General features: G+C 58.9%; 1 protein-coding gene across 2 annotated transcripts in view; it reads right to left on the bottom strand.

The window, feature by feature from the left end:
• Window positions 1–25,141, bottom strand: part of ST3GAL2 (ST3 beta-galactoside alpha-2,3-sialyltransferase 2) — a 55,742-nt gene extending 30,601 nt beyond the window's left edge. The window contains exon 1 of one of the 2 annotated variants that reach the window (XM_075940582.2): window positions 24,987–25,141. The gene's annotated coding sequence lies outside the window, so the exon portion shown is untranslated. Of the gene's footprint in view, window positions 1–7,593; window positions 12,749–24,986 lie in introns of those variants that run through there. The other variant, XM_075940585.2, reaches the window with a different exon arrangement.
• Between the last annotated feature and the right edge of the window lie 354 nt (window positions 25,142–25,495).

Here is a 25,495-nt window from a genome sequence, read left to right as displayed (position 1 = left end):
ACGCCCTGGGCACGGCGTTGGGCTGCTCTCATCTTCAAGAGATGGGGTGATGTTGGCTGCGGGAAGAATGAACACCCATCCCCAACCCCACACCCACCCACCCAGACCCACCCACCCACCCACACCCCCACACTCCCCTGCAGGCTCGTTGCAGCCAGAGCGCACTCTGCAGGCTTGGCCACGGATTGCCACGGGAACGCTCCACGGCTATGTAGTACGTGTGGGCTCAGTGGAGACGGCGCTCTCGCCGAGGCCCGGAAAGCAGCCCAAGGAGCCCTGCTGCGCCCAGGGAGGGGGCGTGGCAATATTCCACGCCGAAGACGGCAGATGCAACCCAGCCGGACTTCCTCCCGGGGGTGGAACGTGGCCCTGCCGAGGGGCGTGTCCGGGTTCCCTTGGGCGCTATGAACACGGACACACTCGATCTAGAGGTTCGCGCTGTGCAGCGCCAAGAGCCCCGGGCTGGCAAGGAGGCGGCTGTGTGGTGGCTGACGGTCCCACCCCTCTCTGGAAATGAGGAGAAGCTATTTCCCTCGGCAGGCGGGGCAGCACTGGGATGGGTTCCCTGCGGGCTGGGATGGTTGAGTTGGGGTGGTCTCTGCCGGCCCCGGGGGCCTGTGACTTGGGCCGAGGTCCGGGCGGGCCGCCGCCACGCTTGTGTCCACAAAGGCTGCCGGGAAAGAAGCACGTTACAGCAAGGAGCCGCCGGTCGGCCCCAAGCTCGACACAGTCCCAAAGGAGGCAGGACGTCAGGCCGAGCGACCACCGAGTGCACGGAGGCTGGGGCGTGGAGCCCAGGCAGCCGGCTAGGCGCAGTCCTGCCTCGCACCCGGCTCTGCCCCCGGCAGATGAAGCCTTCTGGTGCGAGGCTGCGTGCCCAGGTGTGTCCAACACTCGGACTGGCAGGGCCCTCGAGAGGCGTCGCGTCCAGCCCCTGCCCTCCCGGCAGGACCCAGCAGGGTCTGTCATCCCTGACCGGTGTCTGCTACTTGCCCGCTTGGCAGCGCTGCACGGGGTCCGGTCTGTCCCCAGCGGCCAAGGCCAGGTGCCCCAGAGGGAGGGAACAGAACCGGGAATCCTCACAGACACACAGAGGCTAGGGACACATCCCTGCCCAGCCTGGCTAACAGCCATCGATGGACCCAACCTCCATGAATCTATCTAGCTCCTTTTTGAACCCTGTTAAAGTTCTAGCCTTCTCCACACCCTCCGGCGAGGAGTTCCACAGGTTGACTCCGCTGTGATGGGCCTTGCAGGAGGCACAGTTTAGACAGGACCTGGCTAGAAGGGAGATCTGCCAGCACGCCAGCTGCCTAAAGGGGAAGAGTTTTGGAGCCAGAAGTAACCCTTCCCCTACCACATCCCGAACAAGCTCAGCCCCTGGAAGGGCCTCCCCCCCCCGCAGGGTCTACGCCACCCGGCTGGGCCCGAGCTGCGCCCTGGGAGGAGATTCCCCCGCTCCCCGAGGCTGGCCACGCCTTCTCACAGCCTGGCCGTCGCGCCGGGAACGTCGCAGGGCAGAGCTACATAACCAGCCCGCCTCACGAGCCAGGCCCTCTCCCTGGCAAGCGCAGCACCACTGAGCCAGAGGGGCCCCCTCCGGCGAGCCCGTGAGCTTCTCCATGGACAAACGCCAGCTCTGGGGAGCCGCCCACGGGAGCCCTGAGCCCAGCCTGGATAGGAATCCACGAAAGGCTGCCTGGGCCAAGCACAACACCCTGGCCGCACCCGCAGAACAAGCGCGCACCCCCGACGTTCATACCCCGAGCAGCCGAGGCTTCCCCAAGCAACGGGCCCCGCAGCTGGAAAACGGTCCTGGGAAACAGGAAGAAGGCAGGCGGATTGTGCAATATGGCACCAGCCCCAGTGCCTGCCAGGAAAAGCTGTCCCTTGCGCAGGCAGGCCCGCTGGCGGGAGGGGCGGGCGCAGGCTGTGTCCAGAACGCAGCCGGCCGCTGCCTCCCGGTCACCACGCAACGCGTTAACCCCTCTCCCAGCGAGCGCCGCTGACAGGAATCGGTCCCCCGCCACGGCTGGAGCAGCCAGCCGAGGTCCCGGGTCTGGCCTGAGAAGCCACGGAATTGTGCCCGTGTCTCCCACCGCCCAAAGCAACCCCTTGGCCTACCCCCTGGCCGGGAGACTCGAGAGGGTGCGATTGTCATCGCACGTCCCTGGGTGGAGCACAGCCATGCCCAGCAAGCACGGGAGAGCTCGGCTTGCCTGCAGAACGCGGGACACGAGGTTACCGTGCCGGGGGACAGCACAAAGGAAGGTTTCCAAGGAGACCGGGGCGTGAACGGGCGCCGGGCTGTAAAAAAAAGAACTAAAATTCCGTGTTGAAAAGTGACTCCCCCATGGAGAGCCGGCACGTTGCCGGGCGGGCGCGAGGGCCGCGCTGACACTGGGTGGCAATTAGGACACGCGGAGCTGGTCGGTCAGTGCAAAATACATCCCGGTCTGCAGAGGGATGGCTCCAGGCAGGATGGTCAGGAAACTAACGAGGGCAAAGAGGAAACTCCTCCCTCCACTCCAGGTCTGGCTAAACCTGCTTGGGTGCGGGGCGGGTCCCTCGGGGGGAGGGGGGGGGGATTCTGCGATGGTCACGGAGCAGAACTGCCCGAGGATTTGCAGCCCGACCCTTGCTTGGCGCAGGGTGAAATCGGCCAGGGCACGGATACACACGCTCCCCCGGCTGGGGCTTCCCCCCCCAGCTTTGCTGCAGCTCACGCCTCGGCTCAAAACCCGCCCAGCGAAACTCACCCCGCATCCCGGCAGAGCCGAAGTGGCAGCCCCACCAGCCAAGGGCAGCCCAGGACAGGACGCGCTGGGAACAGAGGCTGCATGCCCACGCCCACACCACACTGCTGCCACCTTCCTGGGCTACCCCGCCCTGTGGCGGGCTGAGAATGGGGCCGGGTGGGGGGCTCTTGCTGGCAGGTATGGGCGGCTCGATGGGTCGGACGCAGCCCGGGGAGAAGCAGAAGAAAGCACCTTAGCTGGAGGGTTATAAATCCGGCCGTCTGTGGAGCACCAGGATGCACCCGGCTGTTTGGGTGCCATGGTTCGGATGCCTCGAAGGGGACTGGTTTCCGGAGGGGGGTGTGTCCTGACTCCTCCCCACAAACACCGGGCCAGAAAGCAGCAGGATGGCAGGGATAAGCCAGGATCACTGGACGCGCCCACTATGGCCAGTGGGGCAGGATGGTAAATTCAGTCTCCAAACAACCCCCCCCTTTGAGGGTCCCTCAAGGGTCCCTCTGGGCCCAGCATGTCCACGAGCAGCTCGGTTTCCACAGCGTCTGCCCAGAGCTCGAAGGAGCCACAGAACGTCGCCGCTCAAGGTGGCGTGGGCAGGGTCCCAGGGACGCCGCCATGCCCCTCCCTCCCTTGCCTGGGCATCTGCCAAGAGACAGGTCAGCGGGGAGCACTCGTGGCTGTGCTGGGGGGCAGCTCCTCCGGATGCCCTGAGCCACGGCAACTGCAGGGGGGCAGAGACGCGAGGAACCTGCACGCCCCAGCCTGCCCACGCTTCCCAGGGCCGGGCGACCCAAGCGCCCGCCACGTCCCAGACGTTGTAGGCGGGTGCCGCCTCGCCACACTCCTGGCTGCCTCGCCAGGCCAGCGCCCTCCAGCCCCAGCGAGCGTGGCAGGAGCTGTGCCCGGACAGGCAGGCTAGCCTTGGTTGGTACCCTGGGCAGCTGCCCGGCTCGCCCAGGCCTCCGTCCGGCCCTGCTGCCCGCAGCCCCTCGGCACGGAGGCTCCGCCCACAGTCAGCTTCCTCCCGCTGACTCAGGCTACGCTCACGAGAGGACGTCGCGTCGCGGAGCCTTTTCTCCCCCAAGCCATCTGGACGACAGGCCCCTGGCAACGCAGCGCTTCTGGGGAGCTCAGACTCTCGACACGGAGCTGCCCCCACCCCCCTCCTCGCCTGGTTAATTCTGAGTCAGCTCTCAGGGCTGTCAGGCGTCTGCTCGGAGCCGGGGGGGGGCGCTAGGAGGGAATAGACCCTGCTGCACACAGGAACTCCCTCCTTCCGCTCCACAGCGAAAGCCAGGCGAGTCAGCAGCTGCACCTGGTTGGATGAAACAGGTTCCATACACCCCCGCACCTCCCACCCTGGTGCAGGACCTGCACCCCACAACTCGACTTGTCAGGGTCACGCTGCACGTTATCCAGGGCCAAGGGCTCCTGAGGTCTCCCCTCCTGCCACGTGCCAGCCACGTGGCCCTGCCCATAGTGCCAAGGCTGGTACCAACCCCCAGAAGATCAAAGGTCCAGAGAAGAGGAACAGAAATGAAGGAAGGCCTAGAGAACATGAGCTAGGAGAGGAGGCGGAAGGAATTGGGCTTGGTTAGTTTGGAAAGGAGCAGACAGAGGGGACCTGAGAGCGATTTTCAGGTACCTAAAAGGGTGTCTCCCTGAGACAAGTTAGTCGCGCGGCAGCCAGCGCGTGTCTCTCAAGGGAAAAGCAGGTCACCCAGAAAGCTTAGCACGTGTGGAGTCCCTGTGGCCTGAAGAGAACTAGAGTCTCCAGGGAGGGAGCTGGCAGCTGGTTTTAGGTTAGACTGACCAGGTACAAGATGCTCTGTCTACAACACATATCTATTTAAGAGACCCATCAATTCCTGGCAATGAACAGTGATTAGGACTAGTGGGTTGCTCACATTAAGCAACACGTAGCACGAAAGGAAGCAATAGAAAGAATCGGAAGAACTTTAAAAAAGAAAAAAAAACACACTCAAGGTGAAGGTTACTCAGAAACGAAACCGAAGTTTGTATGAAATAAAAGTAATCTGTTAAGAGGTCATGCATTTCTAGAAAGCATCAAGCAATGCTGCAGGAAAAGTAACCAAAATTAGACAGGACCCGAATTACTTTTTAGGTATCAGGATTCAATCGTAAAGACGTGAAACAAAAAAGCGCTATTCAAAAATACGGCATGTACTGAAGCAAGTTATAGAATTAATTTGAGCTTAATGTTAAACAACAAATGGACAGAGTTAGCCGTAAAAAAAGATTCAAGGAATACTGCTCACCAGAAAGAAAACGGAAACGTTTGAAAGACGTCAGTCTTGCTCAAGAAATTAAAACAGACCTTTCCATCATTTTAAATAAATCGAAAGATAAGAAAACAGATGTGTAATTTCCACAATGTGAGCCAGTGATGATAGATCATGTTGGGAGGGGGACGAAAGCTATCTACGTGAGAAAAGTATCAGAGAGTTGCCGTGTTAGTCTGAATCTGCATAAACAGGGAGAATGAAGTGTTGTACGGTAACACACAAAGACCTGGAGGAGAACACTTCCATCTCCCTGGACACACAGTAGCCATCCTGTAACAAAAAAACTCTTGGGGTGTGTCTGGACGACAGAGGTTTTTCGAAAAAAGGGGCCTTTTTTCGAAAAAACTTCCCCTGCATCTAGACTGCTGCTGCGTTCTTTCAAAAGTAAATCAAAAGAACGTGGCAGTTTTTTCGACTGCGGAAAACCTCGTTTTACGAGGAAGAACGCCTTTTTTCGAGAGTGCTCTTTTGAAAAAAGGCACTATGTGATGCAAACTGTGCTCTTTCGAAAGAGCATCCAGACTGCCTGGGCGCTCTCTTTCGAAAAAGCGTCTTGCTTTTTCGAAAGTACTGGTTGTCTAGACGCTCTTTTTCAAAAGAGGCTTTTTCAAAAGTATCTTTCGAAAAAGCCTCTTTCGAAAGAGGCTTGCAGCTTAGAACCTAGGTGTTCACACCTCCACAGCTGCCACGTTCTGCCGGACTGAACTGACCTCGTTATCTCTGGTCTTCCTCTTGATTGGTATTCCTTTCTTTTCATGTGCCTGGATATTTAAACCTGCCTCTGGAATTTCCACTACATGCATCTGACGAAGTGGGACTTTGCCCACGAAAGCTTCTGCTCCAATACATCTGTTAGCCCATAAGGTGCCACAGGACTCCTTGTTGTTTATGTGAGAAAAAAGACTGTTAGAACAGCCAGGCCTACATCTTAAAGCAGTGAGAATTTGCCAAACTGCTGAACTTAACGATTGCACATTTTAGAAAGAAAACAAACGGATGTGAACGCAGACTTAATAAGGGTGAGTAAAAAATGATGATGGAGGAAAACAGAGTGAAACTATTAAAATGACAGCATGTGAGCATATAAAAGAATGCTCTAGACATGGAAGGAGGTACCAACCCAGACAATCTCCCGTATATGGTCAAAACCTGCGATATCTAAAAGAAACAACCATTTTGCAAAAGCCTACATACCGAAGGCGAGGGGGGAGGCGGGGGAGGGTCACCTTTTGTTCAAAATTCAGAAATCTCAGAAGAGAAACAAGTAGCCCTGCCATTACAGACAAATCTTGTTTCGAAATTTTCAGGAACAAGAATCACTTTGTGAACTACAAGGAGTAGCGGACAATGAGGCGAACAGAACATTTCTTTCACATGCAATAGAGACAGGTGCACAACCATGTAACTTCAAAAGAATTAAGTAAAACGAGAATATGTATTAATTTACAATCTTATAATGGTGAAACTACGCCTGTTGGGGAAATTCGTAAATTACAGGTCATCGTTAATGTCAACTGCTGCGCGGAATAATATGATCTATATCATGGGATCCCAAATGAGGGGGCGTGAAGAAATTCCAGGCGGGGTGCAAGGCAACCCAGCCCCCCCATCAATCGCCCCCCCAAGTTGTTTTTTGGCCCCAGTCAGTTTTTTTTGTTTGTTTTTTTTGCTCAACAAGTTTTGCTGCTATTGGGCGGGAGTGTTTCTCTAAAATCAAGAAGGGGGCGTGATGCTGAAAAGTTTGGGAACCACTGATCTATATGATGGAAACTACCTTGAGCGAGGGGCAGTTCCAGCTTCACTGCTGTATAAATCTTCTCTTTTCTGAAATTAGGGTTGCCAGATGGTTTCAACAAAAATACCGGACACACTTGCCATGACATCACAATCGACATTACATCTGAGTTAGAAAATACCGGACAGTTCTATTTTCTTAATTTGTTTCCCGAACAGAAAGCTCAAATACTGGCCTGTCCGGTTCAAACCCGGACACCCGGCAACTCTATCTGAAATGGACAAGGCATTTCTGTTGTAGGTTTAGAAACACATCTGGCACTACATCTAATTGTTTCAATTCCAACGCTTCAGGATTCAGAACCCTTAGAAATAGAACACCAATTTACCGAGCTATTCACAGGTGGGGGAATTGGATTCAGTGTAGAAAATAGAGTTAAATGAAACAAAAAAGACAGTGATTGTACATGCAACTAGACAAATACCTTTAACTTTAAGAACCTGGGGACGAAAGGAATTTGAAAGGTTTGCTCGTTAATTAAATACAATTGAAGGAACTGGAAGAGCTGGCTGAGTGGGTGAATTCATGTAATAGTAGAAAAAAATAGATCATTAAGTTTAGTTCCCAGAAGGATTTACATATGAATGTTAAAAGGGGACATATTAAATACGTACAAGGAAAGAAATATTTAGACAAATGTCGGAAACAAGATATTTCTCCTCTTTAGATGCCTTGGTCGGATTTTGGCAAACAGCAGCAGAGCAAGAAAGTCAAATGCTAAGTAGGTTTCACGCACCTTTCGGCTGTCGCTAGTTGAAAAACATTCCTTTTCCGGCTGACGTTCCTCGCCAGAGGCTTTGGACAGAGCCCTACAAAAGATGTTTGAACATAGAGGTGGTACAGGAGTATGAGTTGATGATGTAACGCTACGGGGATTGGAAAAGCACGGCAAGAGGTTAACCAGAGCGCTGTCCAGAGCCAAAGCAGCGGGACTAAAACACAAGCAAAAATTCACAAATGTAAATGTAAAGGTAAAGAATGAAAAGATCTAGAAGAAGAAAAACGGACCCGTCAGGGATACAAGCCAGTGGCGAGATGCTTACCCAGAAGGTTAGGGATTATTAGATGGTCTGGGCAGTGCTTAGTTCTGTGGGGAAATACAGAACCCAGCAGGGGAAAAACCCACCACATTTTGAGGGCTTTACCTTGCTTAGGTTTACAGCGCCGAGGGGAACTGTCAACATCAGGAATTTAAGCAGCTCAAGCAACTAATAAAAACAGCTCGGATATTACATCTGCAGCCCTGAGCCATCTAAACCACCATGCTCTGAGCAGGGCTAAAAGGCTGGCTAGGAGGGGAAGGGGCGTGATGTGTTCTGGGCCGCACTGGCTGCCCTCAGCCCCGCCCCTTCCACTCATGGCCACGCCCCTTCTAGGAGCATGGCACTGCCCACCCCCATCTCGCCCAGGGGTCTAGAAGGCTGCCAGCCCCCGTCTATAGGATAGTATTAGCTTAGCATTGGCGTTTTGCGCAGAAAAACAATTCACATATTTACAGAGGCTAGCGCTGCGCTGGCAGGAATAGTTCACGCTCTCGTCAATAATACTTCAAATGGAAACGTGACAGGCTTACTGTATTTATAGGGCTTAAAATTAGAACATCTGCCAGGCAAGTCATTGCGGCTGCAGTCTCTTCTTAAAGCTTCCGCTGTAATCAATGTAATTTGAGAAAATGATCCAGCACGCGGAGAGGCAGGTAAATTGTTTCCTACACGTGAACGTGTAGCGGAAGCAATTGCGCAAGCAACGAGGCAGGATGAGAATTTACAACAGGAGTATTTCAGCGACTGAAAAACGATAGCACTCTTTAGTGCACCCCGCCATATAAATCAAGGTATTCAAGAGCCTCCCAGGAACTGCAGGGATTCTGTGCCAAGGAAGAGACTGGCAGCTCCTTTAGGGTTAATCGGCGAGATGTTGAAACACACACACAAGGAACATTTAGGCAAAGAAAAACACAAGCGCAGAGCAAGAGAAGTTCTATATTGGTCACAAATGAAGCAAAACAGAGAGGATGGTATAAAAGAAAGTGACATGTCGAAAACCTAGCAATGTGAACATGCTAAACAGATGGCGTTTGTCCAAGAAAACCTAAGACCTTGGGCTAGGGTGATTTGAATATGTAAAGGACATGCAGATGTTGCCATTCTTGATTATTTTTCACATTTTCCTGAAACAGCTGCACTATAAAAACACACGTGCCAAACAGTCCAGTACAATGCAATCCACTTTTGCCTGGTGTGGCATTCCCAGTATAATCACAGCCGATACTAGATCTCAGTTTCAAAATCAAGCATTTAAATAAAAGTTGGATCATAGCGCATGATTTCAAACACGTCCCAGCAAGTCTAAGCTACCCACGATCTAAGGGGCTATTTGAGAATGGCATTCCAGTAATAAACGAGTGACTACACAAAGATGAATAAACTATTTCTATTCGGCATTACTGACGGACAGACAGGACAAGGGTTATCTTATCGCCTGCACGGGTGTCATTTAACAGAAAGCTTAGGAACAAATTACCTGTGTTCTTTCAAGAAGGACAAAAGGAAAGGAGCAAGTATAAATATCAGTCAAGCTTTGTAGCAGATGAATTATAATAGAGGATCATAAACTACCTTATCGGAATGCGAATGAGAGAATGCACAGCTATAATGGAAGAAGGCAGACTCGGAAAGCAAAAGATTGTACCTCACCCTTCTGACGTCATGACCAATGCTCCCTCTAATCTTTCATCCCTGGGCAGACTTTTTCCATCCATGTGCGGAATAAATTATGTGCACCGCAGCATGTGCAAATGTGCCCACCCACAGAAACAGAAAAACCTGGCTGCGGGCACACTGCAAATCAGCATCTGATTCTCTCCAGCACAGCCACACAAGTGCCCAGCTCCCAGGGAACAGCGGTTTGAACGTGGCTAACTGTAAACGAAGAACAAGGAGTGTAGACCCTACCTAAAGGCTGGGGGACTCTATCTTGGGGAGTCGTGGTGGACAATCAGCTGAACAGGGCACTGGGACCCAAGGCGATCCTGGGACGCGTTAACATTATTTCACCTCTGTATTTCGCTCTGGTGCCATACTAGTTTGATTTCCTTCTGAGACAGGTAACTGGTTTGGTGGGTAAGGGGAGTATGGTAGAAGTAACATACCCGGAGTTTTGCAAGGCTTTTTGCCCAGTCTCAGGTGACATTGTGGAAAGTAAGCTAGAGAAACGCAGGCTTGGCAGAAAGCCCACTAAGCATGCACCTACTTGATTAGAAAAACCACAAATGAAGGGCAGCGATGAACGGAATGTCGCCAGATGGGAAAGCAGCCTTGAGTGATCCCACAGGGATCTCCTCTGGGACCAGCATTGTACCACGCCTTTCCTAATGACCTGGATGCAGGAATTAGATCAGTCGGCTCTCTGTTTGCAGAGGATGCAAAGCTGGGGGGAGGGTGTGAGTGGCTGACACTTTGGAGGACAAGAGCTAGAATTCAGAGGGACCTTGATAAACTGGAGAACTGGGCTATAGGACAATGAAACAAAATTCAGCAGCGCCAAAGGGGCTATGCCTAGGGAAGAACAGCCAGACGTCCAGATGCGGAACGGAGGTCGGCAGCAGAATTTCCGAGAAGGGGCTTGGGGTCCTGGTGGATCACCACCCCAACGGGAGTCAGACGTGCAACGCTGTTGCAAACAAATTCCGGGCTGCATTCACAAAGGCCATTCCCGTGAGACGGTGAAACCTCGCGACTTGGCGCTGGGGTAGTGTGCGTCCAGTGTGGGTCACCCACCTCTCGGGAGAGCGGGGAGAAACTAGCATGGCTCCCGAGGCGGGTGACAGAGGAACAGAGCGGGAATGCAGCCCTCTGAGCAAGCGCTGCAAGAGTCAGGCATGTTTAATTTGGAGCAGCGGCGAGGGGAGGAGACCATACTGCAGTTTCCAATACTTGAAAGGCTGCCATAAAAAAGGAAGAAGAAACGTCGCTCTCTCTTGCCACAGGGCAGGACAAGAGGCAGTGGGTTCAAACTAGGCTCTGCAGGTTCCTAGCGGTTGGACCTGCAGGACGGTGGGATGGACAAGGCAGGCTGCAGACGCGTCCTCCCCGGAGGGGTAGAAAAGGAGAGCCAGCGTGCTGGGGGGAGGAGGAGGGGGGCGGGGTTAGACACAGCAAATCCCTCATCTCGGGGGGTTCTGTTCTCCTGTGCTCGGGTGATCCCCCGTTCGTCCTTCATCCCAAGGCGCTGCCGGACGTGGGTGGGCAGCGACGGGGCCAGGCTGGGGCGGGGAGAGAGAAAGCGCTCTGGTTAAATCCCAGCATGTGACGGATCAGCCGTGGCTCAGCGCCCAAGCTGGGGAAAAACAACAGCTGTGGGTCACGCTGCGGAGGCGGTGCCCTTCCCCCTGGGGCGTGGCACTGCCCAGAACCGAATCGCAAGGCTCCCAACGGGGGCAGCGGTCCCAGCAGACGGAGCAGGCTGGCCGTCCGGGAGTCAGAAGGAAGCCAGTCGAGAGCACAAGGACGGGGGGGACACACCAGCAAGGCTGCCACGGGCAGGGTTCTGTTCTGTTCTCCCGGAGCCTGGCCCACTGGGGCGTTAGCCCGGCACACCCCGGAGTGCCAGCACCCCACTGCACTCGCAGCCGGACAGAGAGGGAAGCAAGAGGCCGGGAGACGGTGACGCTGCACGCTGCCCCGGCTTTACCGAGAGGCCTTTCCAGAGGTCACAGCTCCTGCCACAGCCCCGGGCTGGTGAACCAGCTGGATTTCAGAGGGCGTCTGGCCAGGGCGACGCAGGGGAATCCCAGCAGGCTGCTTGCCCGTGGTCCGACTCCAAACCCAGACACTGACGGGCACTCGGGGGGTTCCCTGGCAGTGGGCATGTGCACCTCTCTTTGCTGGGGAACAAGGCACGGACAATTCCCGCCACTGGCAAGGTCTCCCCAACCCCCGGCCCAGCTCCCTCGGGGCACCTTGTTCAAAGGAGCAGGCCCGCACATCACACCGGACTCAGTCCTGCCAGGCTGGGGCTGGCACCGCCACACCCTTCCTCCCAGAGAGGAGCCCCATGCCCCGAAGAGATGGCGGGAGCAAGCCCGAGACCCAGCTTCGCTCCCTGCGCTGCCCCGTGCCTCAGTTCCCCCATCTGGGCAATGGGGAGAATCGTGCCCTCCTGCCTCCCAGGCAGGTTGGGAAGATGGATGCTTCGAGGAGGCCCTGACATGGCGGCGACTAGAGACTTGTCGGGGCTCCCCGCTGCCCGCTCCGGCTCCGCCCACAGCCTGATGCACCCCACCCGGCCAGAGGACGGCCCCGTGAGGGATGTTGCCAGCCGGGACAGGGAAGAGCAGGCCCTGCACCCCACCCCCGGGCACTCAGCAGGAGCGTGACGGAGCAGACAACCCGCAGGGTGCCAGCTGAGTCCCCTCCCCCCAGTAAAGGCCACCCTCGTTGCTGCACGAGCTTTGCCAACAGCGCTACCTGCCCGGCAGGCAGCAACTCCCCCCTGGGGCCCGGCCCAGGCCTCAGCCGTGGCTTGTGTCCCAGCCCCCCTGCACCTCACGGACAGATGGGGGGGGGGAGACTGTAAGCGGGGGGGCAGCCGTTGCCAGGACCAGGCCAGGGAGGGCCAGGCAGTTACACCCTCTGCAGTTACACGGGTACCTGTACCCGCAGTCAGCGCCGACCTGCAGCCCTGCTCCGGGGAGCTGGCTACCGCCCCCGTGTTGCTGCCTCTGCTGCTGGGAAGCAGCCCAGGCTTATCGATTAACCGGTTGCGCGGTTACAGCATCACCCCCTCATGCTTAGGGGTGCGGCTGTTCCACGTTACTGGATCTTGAGGGGAGCAGCCAGATCACTGCTGCACCCATAGGTGGGGGTGTTGGCCCCAAAAATGGTATAGAAGGGGGCCATGTGAGGTGTTGAATAGAAGCTCCCTGTCTGCTAATCCTATGTACGCTGTTCATGTGTTTGTATAATGTCTGTGTGTGCAATTATTAGCCTGTACTTGTATGGACACTGAAGATTTCCCTGCATGTGGTTGAGCCTTGGGCAGGGCCGGGCCTGTGGACATGCTAATTAGCGAGGCCCTGTGGGACAATGGCTCTCAATGGGCCCAGGACACACCTAAAGAATGGGGGCTGTCACCTGAGAGCTGCCAGCAGGGAACACAGAGATTGGCCTCTGGCCAGGTGACCGGCTACGACCAAGAAGGGACCAGAAAGGAGGGATAAATAGGCCATGTGGTCGACGCCATCTTGTTCTCAGCTCAGCACTTCATCCCAGAGGCAGCAGTGCAGGGATCGAAGAGCCCGGAAGACCTGTGAACCCATCCTGATGCTAGGATGTGCAACAAGAACTTTTAAACCAGCAGCTGTAACATCTCTGCTAGAGCCTGCATCGAGGACTGGGAGATTCGGTGCATGTAACGTACTATCCTTTAACAACCTTACTCTCATGCTTTTCTTTCTTGTGATAATAAACCTTTAGTTGTTAGATGCTAAAGGATTGACCCAGCGTGATTTGTGGGTAAGGTCCAGAGGGTAAATTGACCAGGGATCTGTGGCTGGTTTCTTGGAACCGGACAGGACTTGTTCGGGGTAGGTGGGATTGGGTGCTAGGACCCCCCATCTGTGTATGAGGCCCAGGGCCATCTGGGGCACGGATATTGCTGGGGTGTCGGAGGGGTTTTGCTGGTGAGGCTTCAGGCAGCCAGCTGAAGCGCTCTGTGGGACTGGTTTGTGGCCTGTTTGGAGAGGTCACCAGTGTGGGGGCTGTAAGGAGCCCCGGATTTGAGCAATTCGCCCTGAGCGGACGCCCTCAGCTATGCCCAGACACGGCCCGGTCTGTCACAGGCTGCCCCAGAAGCAGCCCGGCATCTCTGGAAGCCAAACCCCGAACTTCATTTGACATTAGCCACTTGATTCCTGGGGCCCTTTATTCCAACCTGACCCACACATGAGTGCGGGCAGCAGGCCCAGGTTTAGCAGGACCCAAAAGGGAGGGCTAGGAGGCTTGCATGAAGCCATGCGCCCCAGACGGCCTGCCCCAGCACATCTCTTGGGGCACCCCCAGAATCTCAGCCTCCACGCAGCCAGGGCTTCCCCGCGGTGACCGAGGAGGAAACGGATGCGGGAGGCACAAATCACTGGGGTTAGCAGCAAAGGCAGGAGTCAGACTGGGGCTCCAGCGCCGGGATGCCCCGTGGGCCCCCCCACGCACACGCCTCATGACCCGTCTGGAGCAGGAGACCTACCCAGAGGAGCGCTCCGTGAAATCCAGCAGCCACAGCCAGCCCGGGAGAGAACACGGCCCATTTCCTTCCTTCCTCTGAGCAGCACCCGGCCAGAGCCAGACGGCCCGAGGCCTGGGCTGGGCGTCGGCGCCAGGCCACCCCGCTGGGGGCGGAGTTGGGAGGGAGACCTTCCCGGGGATCCAAAGGCCCAAAGCCTCTTTGTGTGTCGCCCCAGCCCCAGAGAAGCTGCCACGTGGGGGTCGGGAGACGCAGCCGCCCCCGCCGGCTGACAGGCCAGACTCCCGCACTCTCCTGCACCGGGGCAGGAGGAACAGACGCCAGCTCAAACCGGCGCCGCTGAGCAGAGGTGGGAGGCACCGGCCCGGGGGGGCGAGAGGACTGGCCTCCTCCACCCTTGGCGGTCCCATGCCAAGGTCAGCGGGGACAGGGATTTGCACCTACTACGCCCAGTCCTGGAGAACGGAGACGTCCCCTGAGGTTCTTCCTACGTCTGGCAGCACCTCCCCGGCCCCACCTCCCCAGCATGATTCCAGGTGCCCGCGGGGCCGATCAGCGCACACACGACGGCCCACGCCAGGTGCAAAGTTTCTTCCCCGTCCACGGGGGGCTTGAACCCACGAGGTCGTCACAGGAAGCCGGCCCCCCACTGCCGGACGAAGCCACGGCCAGTCTCGTGGGTGCTCCGGGGCGGTGAACGGGCAGGGACGACGTCAAGCAGGAGCACCCACGGGTGGGCAGCCTTACGCCACTGTCGGCTCGGTTTGCGTCCCTGGGCCTCCGCTTTGCAGCCTGATGTCCTGCTCTGGCCTGGGCCACCTCCCTTGACATGTGGCCGATCTCCCCCGCTCCTCAGCTGCATTCCAGAGGCGCCGGCGAGCTGGCCCCGGCCCCTGAGCGCTGGAAGCCAGCCCAGCTCAGCGCCCTCCCGGCTCATGCAGGCCGGAGCTCGTCCACGCCCTCACCCATCCGCAGGGGGGCAGGGCGGCTTTAAAAGGACAAGCACAAGACCCAATTCACCCCTCCGGGGGCGACACCATTAGCCATGCAGTTATAGACCAGGGCTCCTAGGAGTCGACTCTCAGCGGCGGCCCATCGGGATAGCGACACCGAGGTCAACACTGTGCGCGTTTCCACCCGCCGGGGGGCCACCCCCAAGGGGACGCATGGTCCTGACCTTCGGGTGCTAGCTTGGGACCTGGAGAGCGATGGCAGCCAACTCCCTTCTCTGCCACATATTTCCAGCATAACCCTGGGCAACTCTCTTAATTTCTCTTGTGCCTCAGCTCCCCAGCCTAGAGGTGAGGAACAAAGGAGCGAAAGGCTCGGGGGGAGGGGGGCCACGTTTGGAAGCCCTCCCCCGATCGGCTAGGTTAGCTTGTTCCCAAGTGCCGGGTATCTCATTCCATCCCCGGGCGAGGGAAGAGTTAACGAACCTCTGGAACGCGCCCCGGTATTCACAACCGTTCAAGTCACTACCTACCCGCGAGCCTCATGTTTGCCAGGCAGTAATTGCCTCCGCTGTTGTTCTCGCTGGCATGCGCACCATGGGCGTACGTGGGCGAAGTGAAGTTTTCACACAGACGCTGTTGTAATCCGATTCCTCCCCGAGATCTAGCACCGTCGCCTGCTTCCCCGGGGCTCTGAGTCGGGGACAGGACATCGGAGACGGCGAGGGCGCTCAGACAACGGCCAGTTGTGCCGTGCTCCTCAATGATTCATCGTTACGATGGAATCAAACGCTCCATAACGGGGGGAGGGGGCAGGACGAGGGACTCATGTGCCTCGCCAGCCAGACTGGATTTTAAAAATAGTAAATGTAACTCAAGCCCGTCACAGGGTTCTCAGATTGCCCTGTTCAGTTCATTTCCTCCGAAGTGTCTGGCACGGGCTACGGTCACACAGGACCCTGGGCTAGGGGGAGCCCAAGTCTGACCCAAAACGGCCACTCGTAGCTACTAGACCATGGGTTCCCAAACTGGGGGGCATGAAGAAATTCCAGGGGGGGCACGAGGCGACCCAGCCACACACACCCCCATCAATACCGCTCCAGTTTTACTGCTATTTTTTTTGGGGGGGAGGGGCGCGTAAGGGTTTCTCAAAAATCAAAAAGGGGGCGTGATGCCGAAAAGTTTAGGAACCCCTGTTCTAGATCCTCTACCTTCCAGCCCCACCCAAACGGCCGAGTCACAGCACAGAACCACAGTGCTCACGTGGGCACTCCAGTAGCCGGTTCACTCGAGGTTAACAGCCTACTACTGCCGCCCGCTAGCCTCGGTACTCCTTTTACACAAGCAAGGGCTGCTCCTCACGCACCTCTCAAGGTCCTGGGTTCTAAACCTACCCGAGGTGGGGCCCGTCACATTTAGAAGAAACTCCCCTGGGGCGTCGAAGGGGACAAGGCGAAGATGGCCCTGCCCGGTGGCTTTGTTTGCTCCCCTGCTATTGCGGGTCAGTGCCATTCCTTCCTGGGAGCAGGAATTTAACCCTAACACGTCCTTGCTCTTTGCTTCCTCTGTGCCGCCGACTGCGCCAGTCGCTTAGCCGCAAAAGCCTTCCCTCGCAGGACCGTCATTGCTGAGTGGTGGGGAAGGGTTAGGGCTCCCCCGCTGAAGACACAACCTGCGGCCTAACTAGACAAGTCAGCCTGAGAGGGGAAACTGAGGCACGGGACAAGAGGTCACCGGCCGAGCCGGGAATAGAACCCAGATCTCTCGACTCCCAGCCCGGTGGTGGTAGCCGCTCAGTGACAGTGCCTCTCCGGAAGGAAGCAAGCTCTGCCCTGCACGTTGGGAGCCCAGGAAGCCACGAGGCAGGGTGAATGAGCCGCACGGCTCCAGAGGGCTCCGCTGGCCCAGGCCTGGGGCGCCCGCATCACGGTCTCTGCCCCTGGCTGCGGGGCCAGGTGGATCGGCGCCAAGCGCTCCAGGAGGAGCCGCGCTCTGTGGCGGGGGCGGGGGGGGGGGGAGTAACGCAGGCCCTGCCCGCACGAGATCCGGGAAAAACAGCCTTGGCAGCGGGCAAGCTCCCTGGCGTAGCGGCTCTGCCGACCCTTCCCCGGGGGCCTCCAGGTGTGCAGCTGAGGTGCGTTAGTGGGGGGCAGTGCAAAGGGAAGCAGCCCCCCTGTGGTGCTGCACGGGGTCCAGCAGCTGCTTCTCCCCCCCTCTGCAATGGGAAGCCACCCTGGCACCCCCATCGTACTGGGCAGGCCCGGCAGGGAGCGCGCCACCCCCCGTCTTTGCCCCACCCCAGGGAGGCCGGCTCCCGGAGGCCCCCCCGCTTACAGACGGAGACTGGGAAGAGCAGGGATGTGGGTTAACAACGGTTCCTAGGGGGCTGGAGCCGCCTCAGACAGCAGGAGGCCCTGAAGGACGGAGCAGCACACCCGGGCATCGCAGCGGGCCAAGGCGGGGAGAACGCTAGGAGCCAGCCAGCCAGCCACTCCCCCCCCCCCCCGGCCCAGGGCACAGGCCTCATTCGCCACCCACGCCTGTTCACCGTTTCCAAGCACAGGGCAGGGTGGGTGGCCCGGGGACCACCTGTAGCTCAGAACGGCCAACCAGTGTCGGCCACAGGCTTCCAGCATGCCGAGGGGACGTGCCTAAGGGACCCATGGCATCAGAAACTGAAGCTCCCAAGCGCATCTGACCCTTGGCCAACGATGCCCCTCTCGGCACCACGGCAAGGCTGGTTCCTTCTGGTCGTGCTGAGGACAATGCAGCCTGCGGTCGAACTGGAGCAGCAGCTCCGTGAAAGGATCCAGCTGTGGCCCGGGGCTCAGCCGCCCTTCCGAAAGCTAGAAGCTCTCCCGTCCAGCAGAAGCGCCGGGGCCGTCTCTTTGTTCCGGGTTTGCACAGCACCCAGTACAGCGGAGTCCCAGCCCACGTGCTACCACAGACCAATATTAATAAATCTTGCTCCGCTGCAGCAGGCAGCTCCTGGATCCTGCGCGCGCCCAGGAGGGGAAGAATAGCTGGGGAGGGCTGGGGAAATCCCCCCTCCTCTCCGAGCGAGATCAACTTTTGCCAAGTGTCAGCCCTCGTGAGAATCCCTGAGGGGCAGGCCTGCCATTTGAGACCCCAAGGACCCGGAGCAGAGACAGCCGAGTCTGCAGACAGCTGCCACTCAGAGCCTTCCCTCTAGGGCCTAGCCACGGAGCCCAGGCCTCCTCCTAGGGGAGACAGAGCCAGGCCTTCTCCAGCCCCGTGATTCAGAGCCCGGGGGCGGTAGCACTCTTGGCACGGCTGCGGGCTAGCTATTCGCTGCGACTGAGGAGGCACGAGGCAGACGGGGGGGGGGGGGGGAGAGCCTCGTCTCAGGAGGCTGAGGGAGGGGGACGAGGGCAGAGCGCTCCCCAGTGGCCGAGGGTCTGCGGCATGAGAGGGAGGGGCCCTGGAAGGAGAGAGACACCTACAGCACTGCGCTGGCCTTTGAGGCGAGCTGCTAACGCAGGGGGAGAAATCAAAATCTCCCTCCAGGCGCCGCATGCCACCCCAGCCCCTCCCCCCCAGAGTAAGCGTGCAAGGCTCTGGGAGAAAAGCGTGAGCCTCGACCCCAGGCCGCCCCTCGACACAGCACAGCTCTCGCGTCGCTCGACTGTGCGGCCAAAGTCCAGTGGCTGCAATGGTAGCGCCCTGGACTCCAGGCTGGGAAGCACTCGAAACGCCGGGCTCAAAGCAGCGGCGCAGCCGGAGGGAGACATTTGGGTGGGCCCCGATTTCAGGTGGGTGGGTGGGAGAGATGGGCCACCAGCCACCAACCGGCCTTGGAGAGGGTGGGATAGACATGCTGGTCAGGGGACACCGGGCCCGGGGACATCCCTGAAGAGTGGGATGGGGCTGGGGGCTCCTGGATTCTGAGCAGGCCATAACTCGCTCCGGCCCACCCGTAGCTAGGCCCCCCAGCAGCCACAGACACCAGGAAATCCCCTGGGGCGATCGGTGGCCGCGGGGTGCCCGCCCAGAGGGAGTTACAGGCTGGTGTTGGATGTTCTCCACCAAGCGCACGTGGCCGTCAGTAAGGGCCAGCCCTGAAAACGGGAGGGGTCCCCCGGCTCCCCCGCCGCGTGCTCCGCCGATGGCAGGCCGAGCGGCTTTGCTGCGTCCCGTCGGCCGTCCCACGCACGCCCTGCCCTCGCCCCGAATGGGGCCCCGGCGCAGAGCCGGGCCAATAGCTCCCAGCCGCAGTCCTGCCCCCTCTGTCTGCATCGCTCCTGCCTTAAGGACTGAATCGGCCCTCTGCCCCAAAGGGGGAGGAGACCCCGAAGGGGGGACCATGCCGTCAGCCAGGGACCCTCCACCAGCTCCTACCCAGTCATGCCACAAGCGCCAATTTGAACACAGGAACGGTCAGGCCAACGGTCCATCCGGCCCAGGGTCCTGTCTGCCCACAGCAGCCAGTGCCAGGTTCCCCAGAGGGAGGGAACAAACAGGGAATCCTCACATGGGCCCTCCCCTGTCACTCACCTCCCGACAAACAGAGACCAGGGACCCCATTCCTACCCAGCATGGCCAATAGCCTCCTAACCTCCATGAATCTATCTAGCTCTTTTGTGAACCCTGTTAAAGTCCTAGCCTTCCCCACATCCTCTGGCGAGGAGTTCCACAGGTTGACTGTGCACTGAGTGACGAAAACCTTCCTTCTGTTTGTTTGAACCCTGCTGCCTGTTCATTTCATTGGGTGACCCCTAGTTCTTGTATTGTGGGAATAAGGAAATCACTTTTCCTTATTCACGTTTCCCTCGCCACTCACGGTTTTATAGACCTCCGTCATATCCCCCTTAGTCTCCTCTTTTCTAAGCTGAGAAGTCCCCGTCTTTTTAATCTCTCCTCACATGGGACCCGTTCCAAACCCCTCCGCATTTCTGTTGCCCTGTTCTGAACCCTTTCCAATGCCAATATATCTCTTTGAGAGGAGGCGACACCATTTGCCCCCTCGCACACATCTGCCCAGTGCAGGCACAAGCAGCAAGCTACAGCGTTGGCAAACGGAGGAAAAGACAGCCGGCCAGAGCAAATCAAAGCTCTGGGCCAGGGATTTCCAACCTGCCTGGCTTCCCCGGGCCAGGTGGAGGAATTCAGGGACCATGCGCCGGACTGACTCATGAGACACGCTCGCCGGCTGGAGAGATCTCGCTGCGGCTGCCCTGCACCAGCGCCGCAAGCTCTGGATTTCCCCAGCGGCAGTGGGAAAGGGCCAGCTCCCTACGCTTTTACCTGAAATTGCGGTTTGGGGCCGCGGAAGCGACTCCGGAGGGAGGGTGGAAACGAGCGAGCCCCGAGCCGAGGAAAACGAGATGGGGGAGGGGAGCCTGGCCTTGCTGAGCTGAGCACACGGGACACCGATCAATTTCCTCGCTGGCTGTATTGGCTCTCTCTGAAGCGCAGACAAGAAGAGACGCGCTTGCCGGCTTGGCCGCCCATTGCTAGGAACTGCTTCTGCCGGGGGGCCAAGACTCCTCCCTCCATGGGGGGCTGTCTCCATGCGGCGGCCACTTGTTTTGTGGGTTCCTTCTCCTACGGCTGGGAGCAGGTCGAGGGACCCGAGAGAACTACTTCCCCTCTTCTTCGCTGCCCCCACCGCACCACCAGTTAATGTTCGGCTGGGGGTGAACCGAGCACCCGCAGCCAGGTAGGGCCCGGCCTGCTTGGGGCAGGAGAACAGAAATCTATTCCCTGCCCCCACTCACGCTGGCTACACCCCCGGACCTCTGTGCGCCCGACCCTCCCGTCCCAGCTCTGCACACAGGAGAGGAAGGAGGAGCCCTGCTTTGGAGCCCTTTGAGGGCAGCTCTGCTGTGGGGAGCTGTACCTACAACAACACCCAGCCCTGTGCCCCATAACCCACTCTCCAGCAGCGTCACTCGCCGGCGAGCACCAGGGACGGGGGAGCAGGGGTCCCGGCCGCAGATGGGGGCCTGCTAGACTCAGCCTTGCCCACGCTGGATTGGAAGGCAGGATCCCATGACCTAAGGCGCACGAGGCTTTTAAACAGCCGTCCCAAAAAAAGCCAAGTTTGGGGGCGCGGCCATTCAGCAACCGAAGATCAACTCAGTTCTACCGGGCTGAGGAGGGCTTTCCCCTCTGTCCGCACACAGTGGCCGGTGACGTAGGCTCAGAGCAGCCGAGGCGGGGCTGGCAACCAGCTTGTACCCATTACAGTGACCGATAAGCTCGTGCCTCCGCATGTCAACGGTTGCGCTATCACATCCCTACTGCGGATGCACCGGGCAAAATAGCTGGACTCACTTGCAGGGCACAGGAGCCAACATGGCCAGCACAAGATCCCTGGTCATTAAAGCAAGCCGCTCAGGTGGTTACCACCAGACAAGCAGCCCCGCAGTTCCCGCAGACGCACACATGCCAGCTGCAGAACCGAGCTCAGCAGGCAACGAATTTTCTTTACTAGCTGGAGGCCAGCCCAGACTGCCGCCCGGCTGTGTTAGAACAACATAAGAAAGGAATAAACACGCACACAGGAAGTTTTTCTTCACTCAGCGCGCAGAATAAGACGGAGAATATCTTATTGCCCTTATATAAATCCATGGTACACCCACATCTTGAATACTGAGTACAGATGTAGTCTCATCTCCAAAAAGATAGACCGGCATTAGAAAAGGTTCAGAGAAAGGCAACTAAAATGATTCGGGGGTTTGGAACGGGTCTCATATGAGGAGAGATTAAAGAGACGGGGACTTTTCAGCTTGGAAAAGAGGAGACTAAGGGGGGATATGATCGAGGTCTATAAAATCCTGAGTGGTGTGGAGAAAGTGAATAAGGAAAAGTGATTTACTTGTTCCCATAATAGAAGAACTAGAGGACACCAAATGAAACTAAAGGGCTTAAAACAAATAAAAGGAAGTTCTTCTTCACACAGCGCATAGTCAACCTGTGGAACTCCTCGCCTAAGGAGGTCGTGAAGGCCAGGGCTATACCAGGGTTTAAAAGAGAACTAAATAGATTCATGGAGGTGAAGTCCATTAATGGCTATTGGCCAGGATGGGTAAGGAAGAGTGTCCCCAGCCTCTGTTTGTCAGAGGGTGGAGATGGATGGCAGGAGAGAGATCGCTTGATCATTGCCTGTTCGATTCACTCTCTCTGGGACACCCGGCATTGGCCACTGTCGGCAGACAGGGTACTGGGTGGATGGACCTTTGGTGTGACCCAGTCTGGCCATTCTTGTGTTCTACTTCCCAGAGGATGTGGTGAAGGCTAGAACTTTAACAGGGTTCAATAAAAAGCTAGATCCATTCATGGAGGTTGGGTCCATCGATTGCTGTTAGCCAGGCTGGGGAGGAACAGTGTCCCTGGGCTCTGTTTCTCTGGAGGTGGGTGACAGGGGAGGGCCCACGTGAGGATTCCCTGTTGTGTTCTCTCCCTCTGGGGCACCTGGCGTTGGCCGCTGTGGGCAGCCGGGACGCTGGGCTAGAGGGACCATGGCTCTGGCCCCTCTTACGAGGATTCTTCCATGCACACGACCCAAAGGGCGGTCCATGCACACAGGGGCCCTGCAGGATGGGACCCGCGCTCAATGCGAAGCTGGCAGAAAGCAGCAGACTCCACACCAGGATGGAAGCCGGGCTTCGGATTTCCGTTCTAATGAACAACTGCTGACAGAGTCCGACCGGCGCCAGCACCTTCGCTTGGCAGGAGCCTTTCCGAACGCTGGGAAGCTGCCAATCCCAGGCCTGTTAGATGGACAGCATTTTGAGCGCAGCGGGACAGGTGGCTGCAGGTGACGGGGGCCCCATCCTGTTATCCAGGACGCCGGCAGCTGCATCCCATTGTTAAGTCTCTTTCCTTTCTGCTTTGGGGCTCTCTGGCTGCAGAGCTGGGAACGGTAACGGGCCCAAGATGCACGCCGGTCAGACGGCACGCACCATGTGGCACTGCGCAAGCGGGTCTGCGGAGGGCCAAACGCCATCCCACACAGCCGTAGAGATTAGCCCGTCTCAGATGACAAGATTCACAGTTTCCTTTCCCCTTCCCCCCTCAGCCCCGCTGCAGACGGAACATCTGGCCCTGACGAAATCTGCTCCCTCCTGCACGCTGCGTTGCTTTCCACACCAGGCTTCCCGTCCGCGCCTCGGCTGGCGGCCGCCCAAGTGCGAAGGGAAGACTGGCACACGGTGGCGGTGCCCTCGAAAGCACACGCGAGCCTTTCTTGGCAGCGGTGCCCCGCAGGGAGCCCGGTAGGTGGGCAGGCACCCCTACGGAAAGCCAGGGACAGACTGACTCACCCCCCCAGCTGGAGCGGAGAGAGAAATCAAGACTGGGCTTTCTGGCGGAGGGCTCAGCGAGCACACAGCGGGGGGCTTCCTTGGAGGAGAGGCCCCCCCGGGCCTGACGGACGCCACAGTGCCGCACGAGGCCAGGGGCACGCACCACGCACGGGCCTGCCCACCCAGCCCTAGCAGGAGGGAGAAGAGCCGACCTCTGTCATTGGGGCCATGAAACGCTCTGGGGGGGCTGGAGAGTCCAGACGCGAGTTAGCCGAGGGTACGGGGAGATGCCACAAACAATTTTGGCGGGAGAACCAAGCCGGCGGGGTCCCAACGTCAGCAACACACAGGACAGGGGGGCCTCGTGACTAGGGATGTGACAGCTGAAGCGGTGAGCTGGCTAGCCTCACCCTTCAACAGGGGATCCTTACCGGTTACGGCTCACCAGCGGGGCTGGAGCCGATCCCGGCCTGCCACGGGGCCCACGAGGGCCCACCACGGACAAAGGCTGCTGTGGCATCCCGGACAGTGAACTGGCTAAACAATGCATTGAACCGGTGAGCCACTGAACTGGGATCACATGCGTATGTCTGCCGGTTTGTAGAGCAGTTCAATTCTGGGGCAAAACCATGGAACGGTCCCCTCCTTCCCCCTGGCCACAGCTTCAGGCTCTCTCCCTTCCCACTGCTGGGAGAAAGGAAGGGAGCACGTGGAGACAGTTCGCAACAGAAGCCCCCCAATTCAGCCCCCAGGCCCAGGCTCTTGCCCTGCCCCCATGCCAGGGCTCCCGGCCCTGGGGGAGCGCACGGAGAGAACGCCAGAGCGCCAATCTGCAGTCGACGTCTGGCGGGACAGCTTGCCAAGTAAATGCAGAGCAAAGCAGCCCCGGGCCGGATCACAGCGAGCTAGACACCGCCCAGACCGCCCCGGGTACCCGCACCAAGCGACGTCGGACTGTCTCCGTCCCGCGGCCCGGCCCCCCCGCGCTTCGCACCAACTGCCTGCGCTACCGCCTTATCGGAGACCTTTCGCAGCGCGGTGCTGCGGGGTGACCCCACCAGGCGCTGGGACGCCCCGACCCTCCCCCAGCACATCCTGGGCTCGGCTCAGGAGCCCCCTCGGGGGAACGGCAGGCAGGGGGATACCAGGAAAGCCCCCAAGCCCCTCCCGCGTGCTGACCCAGGGCTCCCCTCCCGGCCCAGGAGCAAAGGCCCCGGACCGAGAGGAGACACAGACAAGAGCCTTGGAAACGCGCACGGGGATCAAGCCGGACCCGCGAGACCGGCAGCCCCTAGGACGAGCCGAGGCCCCCGCCGCGCAGACAGCCCGCCCGCAAGGGAGGGGAGGGGGGCTGCACCCACCCACCCCCGCAAGCCCAGCCCCTCCCTTCGGAGCTGCTGTCACCCCCCCGCCCTGGACGGGAGACACCAGAGCCCCCCCCGGCCCGGCAGCCCCCCCGCCCCCAGCCCGGCAGCCCCCCTCGCCCAGCCCGGCAGCCCCCCCGCCCCCAGCCCGGCAGCGGCCCCCTGAGCTGCCTGTGCCCCCCAATGCAGCACCCCACATGCTCCCCCCGTCTCCCCGCGCCCACCCCCACGCGCAGCATCCCCCCCGCGCCCACCCCCACGCGCAGCATCCCCCCGCGCCCACCCCCCCGCCGGGCGCGCACCCACCTCGCGCTGCTGCTGCTGGCCCCGGCCGGCGGCTGCTGCTCTTCTCCCCGCCCCCCCCGCGGCAGCCCCGCTCGTTCGGGGGGGCACCCCGCCCGCATAGCGGTTTCACGAGCGGCGGGGAGGGGCCGGTCCCGCGCGGCGCTGGGAGTTGGAGTCCACGCGGGGCGCTCGGCCCCCGGTCGACCGCAGCGCTGCAGGGGAGGCGGGAACTACAGTTCCCATGATGCGTCGCGCGCCGAGCGGCCGCTCCCGCCGGGGCTGCTGGGACTTGGAGTCACGTGGCCCTCCTAAGGCTTTCTTCCCCGGGGCTGGGAAACTACCGTTCCCAGCATGCAGCGCGCCCCTAGCCTACCCGCCCCAGCTGGTGGGGGCTGTGCTGGCGAGAGGTGGGGACGGGACTCAGGGGCAGCTAGCAGGCTGGGGGCGGTGGCATGGAGCCCAAGCCCTGGTTGTGTGCCCCTTGCCCTTTGGGGGGCGTTCTCTGGGGCCTGGCCCCACTGTGCTCTCCC

The sequence above is a fragment of the Pelodiscus sinensis genome, chromosome 12, assembly GCF_052426305.1.
Source record: "Pelodiscus sinensis isolate ZL-2025 chromosome 12, ASM5242630v1, whole genome shotgun sequence".
Lineage (NCBI taxonomy): Eukaryota > Metazoa > Chordata > Testudines > Trionychidae > Pelodiscus > Pelodiscus sinensis.
The sequence above is the reverse complement of the archived record's forward strand: the minus strand, read 5'-3'. Positions and strand labels throughout refer to the sequence as shown.